Source organism: Sinohyriopsis cumingii, chromosome 11 (assembly GCF_028554795.1).
Source record: "Sinohyriopsis cumingii isolate HCF-2022 chromosome 11, ASM2855479v2, whole genome shotgun sequence".
In the NCBI taxonomy this organism is placed as follows: Eukaryota; Metazoa; Mollusca; class Bivalvia; order Unionida; family Unionidae; genus Sinohyriopsis; species Sinohyriopsis cumingii.
In genome coordinates this window covers 15,330,751-15,343,132 of record NC_142971.1, presented here as the reverse complement: position 1 = coordinate 15,343,132, position 12,382 = coordinate 15,330,751, and the positions used below count along the sequence as shown (strand labels likewise).

The 12,382-nt window shown below is 36.0% G+C and overlaps 1 protein-coding gene across 6 annotated transcripts in view; it reads left to right on the top strand.

The window, feature by feature from the left end:
- The first annotated feature begins 216 nt into the window (after nucleotides 1–216).
- Nucleotides 217–12,382, top strand: part of LOC149787647 (uncharacterized) — a 109,158-nt gene continuing 96,992 nt past the window's right edge. For 3 of the 6 annotated variants that reach the window (XM_089973840.1, XM_089973838.1, XM_089973833.1), the window contains exon 1: nucleotides 219–518. The gene's annotated coding sequence lies outside the window, so the exon portion shown is untranslated. Of the gene's footprint in view, nucleotides 525–12,382 lie in introns of all 6 variants that reach the window. The other 3 variants (XM_089973841.1, XM_089973839.1, XM_089973834.1) reach the window with 2 other exon arrangements.

Genomic DNA, 12,382 nt, shown 5'->3' with positions numbered 1-12,382 from the left:
TTAATGGAGCAGAAATATCCAACTTTGTTATTAACGTATCTTACTTAATTCACGCGTTGATAGTTTTCAATTGAGTTCATCACGCTGACACTCATTCTATATCTATTGAATACTGAAACCCATCAATCTCCGATTTTCTTCGCTGGCTCAATTTTCTGTCAATAATCCTAGGCGTATACGAATTGCAAGAAACAACGTCAGTCTTTTGTGCGCCCTGCGAAAACTGAACAAAGCTGTTTTAAGACAGGTCCGTGAGATGAATTTTCATGATGCACAGCAATATTTGACGGTACCAAAAACCCAAAATGAAGTAGGATTGATGAGATGTGCCGCAGTATGACTTATTTGTTTGTTGTGATCTGACGAGGCCATAACGAACCGCTCCAACTTGGCATTGGGAATAAAAATCTCCATTAGACTTTGGTAGTAGAGACGAAAAGAGAGGAACTTGATAGTATAGGTGGAACAGAGAGGACGCTGAACAATTTCCCTGCCTATCTATTCTGGATAATTTGCATGTACGTGTAAGTGTTATTAACTCATTTGTTATTTTCTTTCCTTCTTCTTATCTTGTATTGTCTTCTTCGTTTTCATCTAAGTGGTAAATAATGTGGAAATAAATCATTTTTTTTCTGTCCAACAGTTGGATACAACACTGAAGCAAATGAATTTCAAGCTTGATGTGTTCACATTCTTACCCATGGTTTATATTTTAAATATTCGTTTTCTATTTCTCTTACATCGTGAAGCTGTTTTGTAGTGGTTTTGCGGAATATTGTTTTTCTTAGTTTGACATCAATGAATACAAAACGAAATACCAAAACTAACCCAGCAATTTCCTCCATGTATCATATATACCTATTGAAGTCAATAACTTTATTTAGAATCGGGTTGAAGACGTAATATCTCAAACAATTCACATCAGAAAATTATTTTTAAAGTTATCAATTCATATTTCCCTTTTGACGTCTTTATATATTCATGTGTGAAAATGCTGAGGATTCTAGCAATTCCATTGCCAGAGGGGTTTGGGTAGGATTCTAGCAATTCCATTGCCAGAGGGGTTTGGGTAGGATTCTAGCAATTCCATTGCCAGAGGGGTTTGGGTAGGAGTACCACAGTTCTTTCTATGAGTCTAACTGTGCCAGAAAGGACATCGGAAAGTGACCATTCTCAAATGATCGGAAAAAAGATAGAAAAGGAAAGGAAACGAAAGTTTCTTCCGTTTGAACACCTTTTAAAGTGTCTAATTTATGTGTCCCCTTACGCGCAGCCTTTTTGATTTATATGTATGTATGTATGTATGTACGTATGTATGTATGTATGTATGCATGTTGTTGTTGTTATAGGGTTTAATGCCATTTTTCAGCTCAAGATAGGCTATACATATCGGCCAGTATAAATGGTGGAGGAAGAACCCGGGAAAACCCCGGAAAGAGCCACCGACCCACGAGAAGCTACCGGCAAGCTTTCTCACATACCCACATTGGCCGAGCCCTAGACTCGAACCCACGCGGACAGAGGTGAGATGGCAGTGATCAGTAACGGTGAGTGCTTTAGACCACTCGGCCACTCGGGGCCCCCTGGATGTGTGTGTGTGTGTGTGTGCATGCATACACGTACGTACGTACGTAAGTATGTATGTATGTATGTATGTATGTATGTATGTATGTATGTATGTATGTATGGACCGCTCCTGTGGCCTAGTGTTTAGAACGTCCGCCTCGGAAGCGGGAGTTCGTGGGTTCGAAACCCGGCCGAGTCATACCAAAAACTTACAAAATGGTACTTACAGTTGCCTCGCTAGGCGGTCAGCATTAAGAGGCTAGTGTTAATACTGGTCGGCCTGGTGTCAAGATAATGTGACCGGGTGGGACATCATGTTACATGTCTGCGCCATGATGCCCCAGTGCTAGATATCACTATAAGCTGTCACACAACAGATATCGTAGCGATATGACTGAAAAATTGTTAAAGCTACGTGAAAAATCCTAATCACACACACATGTATGTATGTATGTATGTATGTATGTATGTATGTATGTATGTATGTATGTATGTATGTATGTATGTATGTATGTATGTATGTATGTATGGATGTATGTATGTATGTATGTATGTGTATGCATTAGCTCATTACAGGTTTCATTTTTCAACCATTTAAAACTTCTGTCAAATACTTGGTTGACTTTAGTTAGGATCAATTTTGCACCTGAGTCGACGTTAACTTCCAAGTTAAGGAAAGCCTTTAGGACCTTTTCAAGCTGCGCCAATGTGCATAATTTTCCATGTATTAATGATTCTTATTCTAACTGCATGTGTAAATTGTTCGTTATATGATCAATGTATGGTAATATTTTGCGACATTCGTAAGCAATATTTGTCGTTTATCAATTATGTTGATGAGTGGATAGGTATTTATGAACGATTCATAATAGCAGACCACACAGAATTATAGGCAGGCTGTATAAATTGGTAATTAAAAAGCCATTTTACAGTCAATCCATGTTGTTCATCATATTCACGACAGGTACCGACAGTAAAATGCTAGGTTCTATTTATTCACTAAAATCGATTGCCATTTGCAAATTAATTGAATCTTTTGATCGCAACGAACATTGACTGGTGTTCAGTTATATGTATTTCAATAATGGAAGTCTAAATAATGTGACAGTTAGATAAAGGCGTATACAAAAGATAATGTCGGAAGCAAGCGCATCAATGACAAGGCAGACATTCATTACCGTCATGCGTTTTTTTTCTTCTTTCTGTAAACAATTTAATTTGCCCAGGGTTAGACAATATTAAGTTTTGACAAATATACTTAAATTCGTGTCTTTCCGACATAATGACTTAAGCATCTTAGGCGTTCTAGCCGTCACCACCCCTAGTAGCCGTATCAGCTTGACTATTTAACTAGCTATTTTTCTCTTCATTCGATGCACAATCTCCTCCTGTTTTTCATAAAAGGAAAATATCATTTGAATGAAGATTAGGTCTCTCTCTCTCCATCCATATATAGCCAGAAGTGTCTCAAAACATCAGTCTTCTGTCGTCTTTTTGTAAGTATTTCTCTTTTCCTCATCTCATTTTCTGTGTGCTTTTCTGGACTTTTTTCTTCTACTTCCCTACTTTTGTCTGTGTACATATTTTTCTATCTCTCTCACTCTCCCTCGTTAAAGCAGCCAGTAAAATCCTGCACAAGATTACTGGATCGTTCAAATCATGAAGAGAGTAGCAAAATTAATATATATATATATATATATATATATATATATATATATATATATATATATATATATATATATATATATATATATATATATATATATATATATATATATATATATATATATATATATATATATATATATATATATATATACAAGTAGGATAAACATGTTTACTGAGTTTCAGTTCTTGATACAGCTTTCATTCTGACCATAGAATTTTTTTGAAACATATTTTGCTTACAGTTGGATGGGAATTTCCATTAAGCTGACAGAGTAGTAGGGATCGATATGAGATTGTTTACAACTTAGAATTTTCTGGAAATGAGCTTTTGACTCTCATCCTGGTTTGTAAAGTGTGTGTTAGGTTTTTATGTTCAGTTTGATTATATTTCAATTATTCATTCCTACCTTAACATACGAAGTGGAATCAGTCTTTAAATTGTGATCAGTTTCTAATCTGATGGGTTTTATTTATGACATTATTCACTGGAACTACAAAGTTCTGATCATTAAATTTAGACTAATATCACTATTTTTGGATCATTGTGAATCCATTCAAGGACATTTTGGATTTTATCATTGTGATACATCAAGACTGTTGACACATGCGCACATTCGAGACTACCGGCATATTACTACATTCAAAATTGGAATTCATTCAGAATACTCCAATTTTGAAACTGCGATAGAACTTTTATGAGTACTTGGGATTAAATTCGCAGTACTGTAAGTCCTTTTTTAATTTTCACTTTGTATTATAAGGATATAAATTAGTTGTTGAATTTTACAAACTTTGTTGGTTTTCGCTCTTTTCTGTTACTTAGTTTAAGACCATAGAGTCGTAACACTGCAAAAATAATGGCATTTATACGTTTTCAAGGACTGAAGAAACGTTGATAACTGATGAAAATAAATGTACCTGTCATAGATAGATCTTCTGTTGGTTTGTTGATAACACCTAAAGAAATTATATACTGCGTTAAGTATTCTCACTATGTTTTATACCGTTGAAAAAGGTTGATAATTTATAATATTCCGGATTTACTACAAGAGCTAAAGTGGAGTTCATTACACAAATATAAATACAAACAAACGAGGAAACGATCTTCATACAAAAGAATTTGTGTCAGGTACGTGGAATGGATAATTAGTGGCAAGCAAATCAAACGTATTTATCAATCCATTCGGTTTAATGACAAGAGATACATTTGGAATCTCGACATTCGAAATTGGTGTAACAACCAGACTTTCGTAATTTAAAAAAAAAATGTTGTTAAAAGAACTAACCTCTTGCATTTATTTAGGAAATATTGAAAATCTGGCAAGTAATTTTGGGCGATTGAATCGTTTTCAGTCTGGAACATTAGAAGAGAGTGCACGTAGAAGCATGTGTGAGGTACACTATTTTTATTTCTATACATGAAATAAGATGACATGACATACAAGTGGCTCGAAAGAATGAACGGTAATACAGTTTTGCTCGTAAAATGGAAAGGATACGATGATTTGTTTATGAGAAGAGAAAAAGAAGAAAAAATTATGACATTAAAATAAATGATGTAACAGAAACACACCTTTCCTCCAGAGACGTTCTGACTCGCCAAATACAAAATTTCCGTGTGCCTTAGGCACACCTTTAGCACCGACATACATGAAAGTTCTGAAAAACGGATATCTTCAAAATCTATATCTTTACGTACTGTTGAATATGCATTGGATTTTACTTTATCTATATGGCGTAACAAATAATCTGTAATACAAAAATTACCACAAAATTAACACTTCCCATTTTAATTGATTTGGGATAATTTTATGGCAATTCTATTTTGCTAGGACAATCGCTCAATTGACGATGTAGTTACACGAATTGTACGTGCTTTTGGAACGTTTGACATGATTTCTATACTTTGTTTGAATGAAATTTGAATAAGGCCTAGATGTATTCGTGATTGAATCAACACTTCTATTATTTTATTACCTTTAATTGTGTTCAAAGTCTCACAGATACTGTATTTGCTTTTCAGCATATTTGTAACTGGAATGGCCATCGTCTCTTTGAATGTCATTTTTCTTCCGTAATTTCATTTATTACCCTTTCATGACACTGCACCTCTAAGAAACCTTGCGACATTAATATGAGTACCATTTTAGAATTTAGTGATGTTTTTAATTGAGCCATAATAGGTTTAAAGTGATTGAGTGGTACATAGGCTTTCGTGTATTTTTTGTTTGTTTAAGGATATGTAGTACTTTTCATGTCTGTGTCAAAAAGGTTAATTTTTTTTGGAAAACTTTGAGTGGTACAGAAATGGTGTCATATCTCTAAAGGAAATTTTAAACTGTGAAATAAATTATTTGTCATGCAATTGCTCCTTTTGATTTGAATCTAATGCAGTGTATGATAGAATAGCGTGAACAAATACTGTGTCACGGGTCTATGCTCTTAAAATAAGTAACAGAAAAGAGTGGTGAAAATATCAAGCTTTGTAAAATTAAAAAAATAATTTATTTCCCTAGAATACAAAGTAAAAATGAAATAAAGAACATACGGTATTGCAAATGAAATCCCAAAACAATCCCAGAATTACAGACACAAGTCGTAATAATTTAAAGTTCCGAATAAACTTTAGTAGAAATCCAAAGTAAGTCCAACGCTGAAGTGTTTAATATATCTATTATGACCTGTATAATGCTGAGGGGCCAACAGTCTTTTGTTGAAACACAGTAATATAATTCCAGGTTTGAATTCACTTTAAGTCCCAGGGGATGTATCTGTCCAAGAATATTTTTGTTATATGAGCATCCTGTATTTCCAGAGAAAATAATCACTGAATCAATAATTAAAAAAAAAAAAAAATTCCAGCCCAAACGAACACAACATGGACACAACAATACAAATTGATTCTGCTAGGTCATAAGCACGAATTAATATTTTTTCTAGTAACAAGATTACATAGTCTTCTGCTTGATCTCAGGTCACAATTAACATTTTCTATAAAATAAATTACCAAATAGAAAATGACCTTCTAGAAAGTTCTTAATGTTTACAAAAAATGTTAGCTATAATTAGCAGTCTGCTAAATGAACAATGTCAGGTATACCAGGTAAATTGTAGGGGACTCCCAATAACCTTGACCCAGACCCAAATAAACATGTTTTCTTCTATTAATATTGATCCTGATAATAAACACATACACGGAGAATGTTTTAGCTATGTATTAGTTGTTTACAGAATAAAATAAAAACATAAAGAATCAATAATTCAGGTAGAAAATAAACTTGATTTTGGACAAAGTTAACTCCAACATTCAATGTTATATTACAATAGCATATAATGAAATAACATTTTTTAAAATAAAAAAACAAACAAACAATGCAAATTAAATATGCATAACAATTGTCTACTCATTATACAGTTTACATCATAATCAGATATAACGTAGAAATTTAAAATGGATCATGCAGACGATCAGTCCTGTCTCTAACATGGATTGTTGCGTAAGTTAGGACAAACATGGTAGATTACATGTAAACACACGACTCTTCTTCAGCGAGTATCCAATGAGTAGTGCTAAGCTTTTTGTCGATACAAATGGTGTTAAATGTATTCGTGTATCCATCACACACTTCTCCCCCTAATATATCCAGGACCGTTTAAGATATCTTTTGCAACTTGTTATGCGTTTGTATCGTGAAAAGTGTTTGCGTCTCATAGAATTTGGCAATGTTAGATTGGTACCTTTGGAGTTATGTCCCATATTTTTTAATGTGTATTTTCATGTCATATCTCCTCAGCTGTTCCAGGTATCTTTGTGAAGCTATTCATGCTCTAGTACCATGCTAGAGCAATGTGTCTTGTAAAAGAATTAGTTCTGTCTGATCAGAAATTTAGGAGTTATTTTCGTTTAAAGAGAAAAGGTTTTGTCCTTCTGTCTCTACGTAACACTCTTGACACTATAAGTCTTCTGAAACATTTGATGAAACATTTTATGTATTTGTATCATGCGTTATGTGACAAATGCGAATAGATTTTGACAGATTAATACTTTCAAAGCGGGGTATTCCAAATAGACTTTGTCAGATTAATACTTTTAGAGCAGGGGTATTCCGAATATATTTGTGAGATTAATACTTTATGAGTGGATGCATTCTGAATAGACTTTGTCTGATTAATACTTTCAGAGCAGGGGTATTCCGAATATAATTTGTCAATACTTTTATATCGTAGGTATTCAGTAAGCACTCGTTCACTGACAGATCAGATAGAGTGATTTTTGAATTTTGGATCTTCACTACAGCAGTCTTAAGGAGTCAGAATATCTCCTAAAACGTTCAATACTCAACAATTCGGTTAGAAGTGAACAATGTCTTGAAACATTCACAAGAATCTCGGTGCATCATTTGTTCAGTTAGTAATCCAAGACGTCCAGTTCTCTGTCAGCTTCTTATCTTCGTTTCTTATTCTTTCCCTGAACGTGTTTGAGATCTGAAGGGGTTTCGATGTTTCTTTATGCCTTGTCCTTGTTGTGGCGTAGAGGTGTGTGTGTGTGTGTGTGTTATTAGGATTTTAACGTAGCTTTTAACAATTTTTCACTAATATCGCTACGATGTCTGCAGTGTGGCAATTTATAGTGATTTCTAGCACAAGGGCATCAAACCGCAGACACGAAACATGATGTCCCACCCAGTCATATTATCCTGACACCAGGCCGACCAGTACAAACACTAACCTCTTAATGCTGAGCGCCAAGCGAGGCAGCTGTTACTACCATTTTTGTAAGTCTTTGGTATGACTCGGCCGGGGTTCGAACCCACGACCTCCCGCTTCCGAGGCAGACGCTCTAACCACTAGGCCACCGGAGCGGTCCCGCGTAAAGGTGTAAGTAATGCCTTCGCCTGAAACTTGAAGCGAATTTATGGCGGTTTCTTGGAGAAACAAAGGGTATTTTCCTGTTTGAATCTACACGTTGTTTCCTGCTTTTACTATTCCCTAGGTAATTGTTTTCGAAAGTGTAGTTTTACCGTGACTTTTCCGTCGAGAATATAATATTTTGTCCATGTTTTGCCTTTATGCTAATATTCACACCATCAAAATACGATTTACTGATAGGAATATGTTGAGAAAGTTTCATCCTCCTCAGAAGCGATGGCAAGATCTAATTTGAATGTGATGTGTGTTGTGATGTGATCTGGATTTTAGTGTAGTTTTAACAACGTTTCAGTCATATCGCTACGATGTCTGCTGTGTGGCAGTTTATAGTGATGTCTAGTACTGGGACATCATGTCGCAGACATGTAGCATGATGTCCCACCCAGACACCAGGCCGACGAATCCTAACACTAACGTATTAATGCTGAACGCCAAGCGAGGCAACTGTTAGTACCATCTTTATAAGTCTTTGGTATGGCTCGGCTGGGGATCGAACCCACGACCTCCCGTATCCGAGGCAGACGCTCTAACCACTAGGCCAGCGGAGCGGTAATTTGAACGTAATGACTCTGGGCATCGGAACAGCTGTTTTTCCTATGACACGATACTCGCCGACAGCAGAACACACAAGCAATAAATTCAGTCCTTTGTTCAGTTCGAGAGGGAACAAATACTTGCAGGCTCTATCGTTGCTGAGAATGTCTTTGGAATGAGGTGCTATATTCGAATTTCCACCCAGAATAGCAATTTTGAAGATGGAAATGTAGAGAGAAAAATTAAAAACTTAAGTTAAAGAATTAATAATTTAAAGTTAAAGAAGAAATTCAAGGAACATTGGAAAGGTAAAAATATAAAATAAATTTGGAAACTAAATTTGAAAGGTAAATTTGTAAAAGAAAGTTTAATTTAAAAAACCAAATTTAAAAATGACATTAAAAATTAAATAAGTAAAACTAAATTTGAAAATAAAAATTGAAAAACCTAAACTTTGATATGTCAAATAAGTTCAAAGTTATTGTGTGCTCTTAAAACAAACTGGTCGACACCCTCTATGATGGCAAACATACAAAAGCACACACTTTTTAAAAACCCGTATGTTTCTTGTCTGGCTTGCGTGATATAGAGTGTGTGTGTGTGTGTTTGTGTGTGTGTCTGATTCATTCCATTTCATTTAACACTAGCCTCTTGAGTAACAGCATATTTGCTTGTTTGTAAGTATAGTTTGTAAATATTCCTACCCCTTTCCTTTGGCTGGTAAGTTCTGAAATGCTGGATAGTAGATAACTGGATGATGCTTTCTCTAACAGCATATTGGATACTAAGTGCTGGATATTAATCACTACAGCGGCGTGTTGATATATAGTGACTAGATACAGGATGGTAAACGACTGGGTGTGGGTCAATCCAACTGGAGTACTGATGGTATAGTATGAGTTTTGGGGAGTAGATTACTGTGTGACGGATAGTAGATATCTGATTGATGGATAGTAGATAGTTGGTTAATAAATGTAGTTCAATACTAAAGTTTCATGATAGAGGTAATAGAGATCAACATAAAAAAGTGTAGCCTCAATGATAGACTCATCTTCCAAACATTGCTAGGGTTCCAGACTTCTTATATATTACATACTTTCTGGAATTATAATTTATGCAAATCAGCTTCCGTGGACTTGGTTTTCCCATGCCCATTCTCTTTATATTTTTCTCTCGACCCACAACCCTTCTAAGCTTTGGCGATTAGCAGGGGTGCCAATATATCCTGCTTATAGATTAGAATTGCTATATTTTTTAACAGAGTTAATTATCTTATTACAAGTGAGACGCAAATTCTTCTTGTAATATTAAGAAAACCGTTTGATAGTTGTAGGATATACCTAGGGCAGAGTTTGTGAGTAATATGTTCATGTTCGTGCCAATAACGTTCCACATTTGTGAAGTTTACAGATATACATTTTTCTAAAAGAACAATTGCATCCTCTACGACGTAGATCTTGTAACAGTTGGCATCTGAATGCTATGAAAAGTTTGAAACTGATCAAATGGTCAGAAGACACTCCTGCAAATAGACAGTTTGGAGAAGAACGTTCCCAATAGAGGCCGACCGAAATTCGGTTTCGGTTTCGGCGCCGAAAGTTGGCAAATGGCCTCTTTCGGCATAGTTTCTGTTTCGGCCGAAGCCAAAAAGTTAGCTTTCGGTTTCGGCCGAAACTGATATTGACTTTCGGTCATCAGCTGAAGATCTATTTTAACTTTCAGAATGCAACGCTAGTGCTGCGTCTATTACTCTGCTTGTCGGCCGGTTCAGTCGGCCCTAGGCAATTCTATGCACTGTTGCATTTCAGTCTACTCGCGTGTTGAATACAGAGATTTCGAAGTCTGACAATATTGATAATTTCAGTTAGTTAAACTGTAGCGAATTAATCTGTGTGAAGTAGAAAATTGAAGTTAATAATAAACGGATTAGTTAATCACAGCAAAGAATGTCGAAAAATGCAGTGTGGGATTACTTCACTAAAATCGATTCTGTTGCAAGCAAGGGGCAGTGCAAAGAATGCAACAAACTGTTATCACTTGGCAGCGATAAACCAAGACTTCAGACAGTTTCAGGCTTGAAAGGTCATCTGGCCAGCTGCCACAAGGAGCTCCATGATACATATCTCAAGAGGTCCATGAACTACGGAGCAGAGCGTGCCTCGAGAAAGATGATGATGGAAGAGAAAGCGACGAAACATGCATTACCGAATTTTGTGCAGACGTCCTTGACATCAATGGTCGAGAGCAGAATGGTCTGGCCTGATGACCACGTTGCAGTTCAGCGAATTGATAAGTGCATCATGGACTTGATCGTTGCCGACATGTTACCCTACTCAGTTGTTGAAGTGTAGCATTGCATCATGACCCAGGCCTATTTAATAAATCTTGTGCTCGGCAACTTCAGTTTATCTTTCGGTTTCGGTTTCGGCCGAAGGTGTAGTTAAACTTTCGGTTTCGGCTTCGGTTTCGGCCAAAAGTCAATTTATAACTTTCGGTCTGGTTTCGTTTTCGGCCGAAACCAGAAATTTAGTTTCGGTTGGCCTCTAGTTCCCAATCTACCGACTGAGCTGCGAGAACGCATTTTCGACTACTTTGTACAGCTTCCAATGAAATGCAAAGAAGATATGCATCCGAAACGGCATATGCTTTTTAATCATCAGTATTTGAATGTCTTATGAAAACTAATCACTTTGAATATGTCCACGATGGTCAGAGATGTATCAACTTCGAATGTCTTATAAAATTAACATGCCACGACCTCTGTCACCATGGTTGCGTCAAATTCCATGGAAGAAAGTCATTGACACTGTTAAAAACTTAGTGGATTACCAAATACTTTTAAGAGAGCTGACTCCACAAGACGAGAAGATTGCTTTGAATATTGGACACCATGTCGAGTGTGAGTTAGATTTCGCTTTCACATTATTTGTGGAAAATTGATGAACGGTACATGCAAGGCAACCATTGGAACTTAACCTGTTTAATTCTAACAGTGCAACTGCAAGCTATAGTTCTAAATGTAAAGTTACGTTGCGGTCACGGTTTGGGTTGCTAGATAGTGAAAATAATCTTTATGAAGTACCGAACAAACTTAATTTTCTGGCTGCTCTCTCTCTCTCTCTCTCTCTCTCTCTCTCTCTCGTGGAGATATAGAAGGTTTTTCAAAATATCTAGCATGAATATCTTTCAACACTTTTTGGTGAGTGTTGTGTGACGCAGAACCTTATCGTCGCTTGACTTTGATCGTTTCATGAAGTCGATAATTCAAAATTAATTTGACTAGGTTACAGTTTTCTCCCTATGTAAAGAGCACAACTCGTTCTAACAAAACATACTCATTTAGTTTTCGATCTGTGAAGATGGGAAAGTCACAACAGATTGCACTTCTCGTTAGAAACTTACAGAAGGTTATTAAGAAATACACTTCCAAATAGACTACTGACTTTTTCACTTAAGATAAAAGTCGAGACACCTGCTATGTCTGTCAAAAGAAGGACATTGGGCTCCAGAATGTCCACATCGTCAAAGAAAAGATAAGACGGGAGAAGTAAGAAACAAAAGTAAAGATACATGTTATCAGTGTCATGAAAAAGGGCATTTGTCTTCAGAGTGTCCCAAGAGAAAAGAGAACAAAAAGAATGAGCTTTCAGAAGCAGAAATAGACGAAGAAGAACGCATTCCAGTC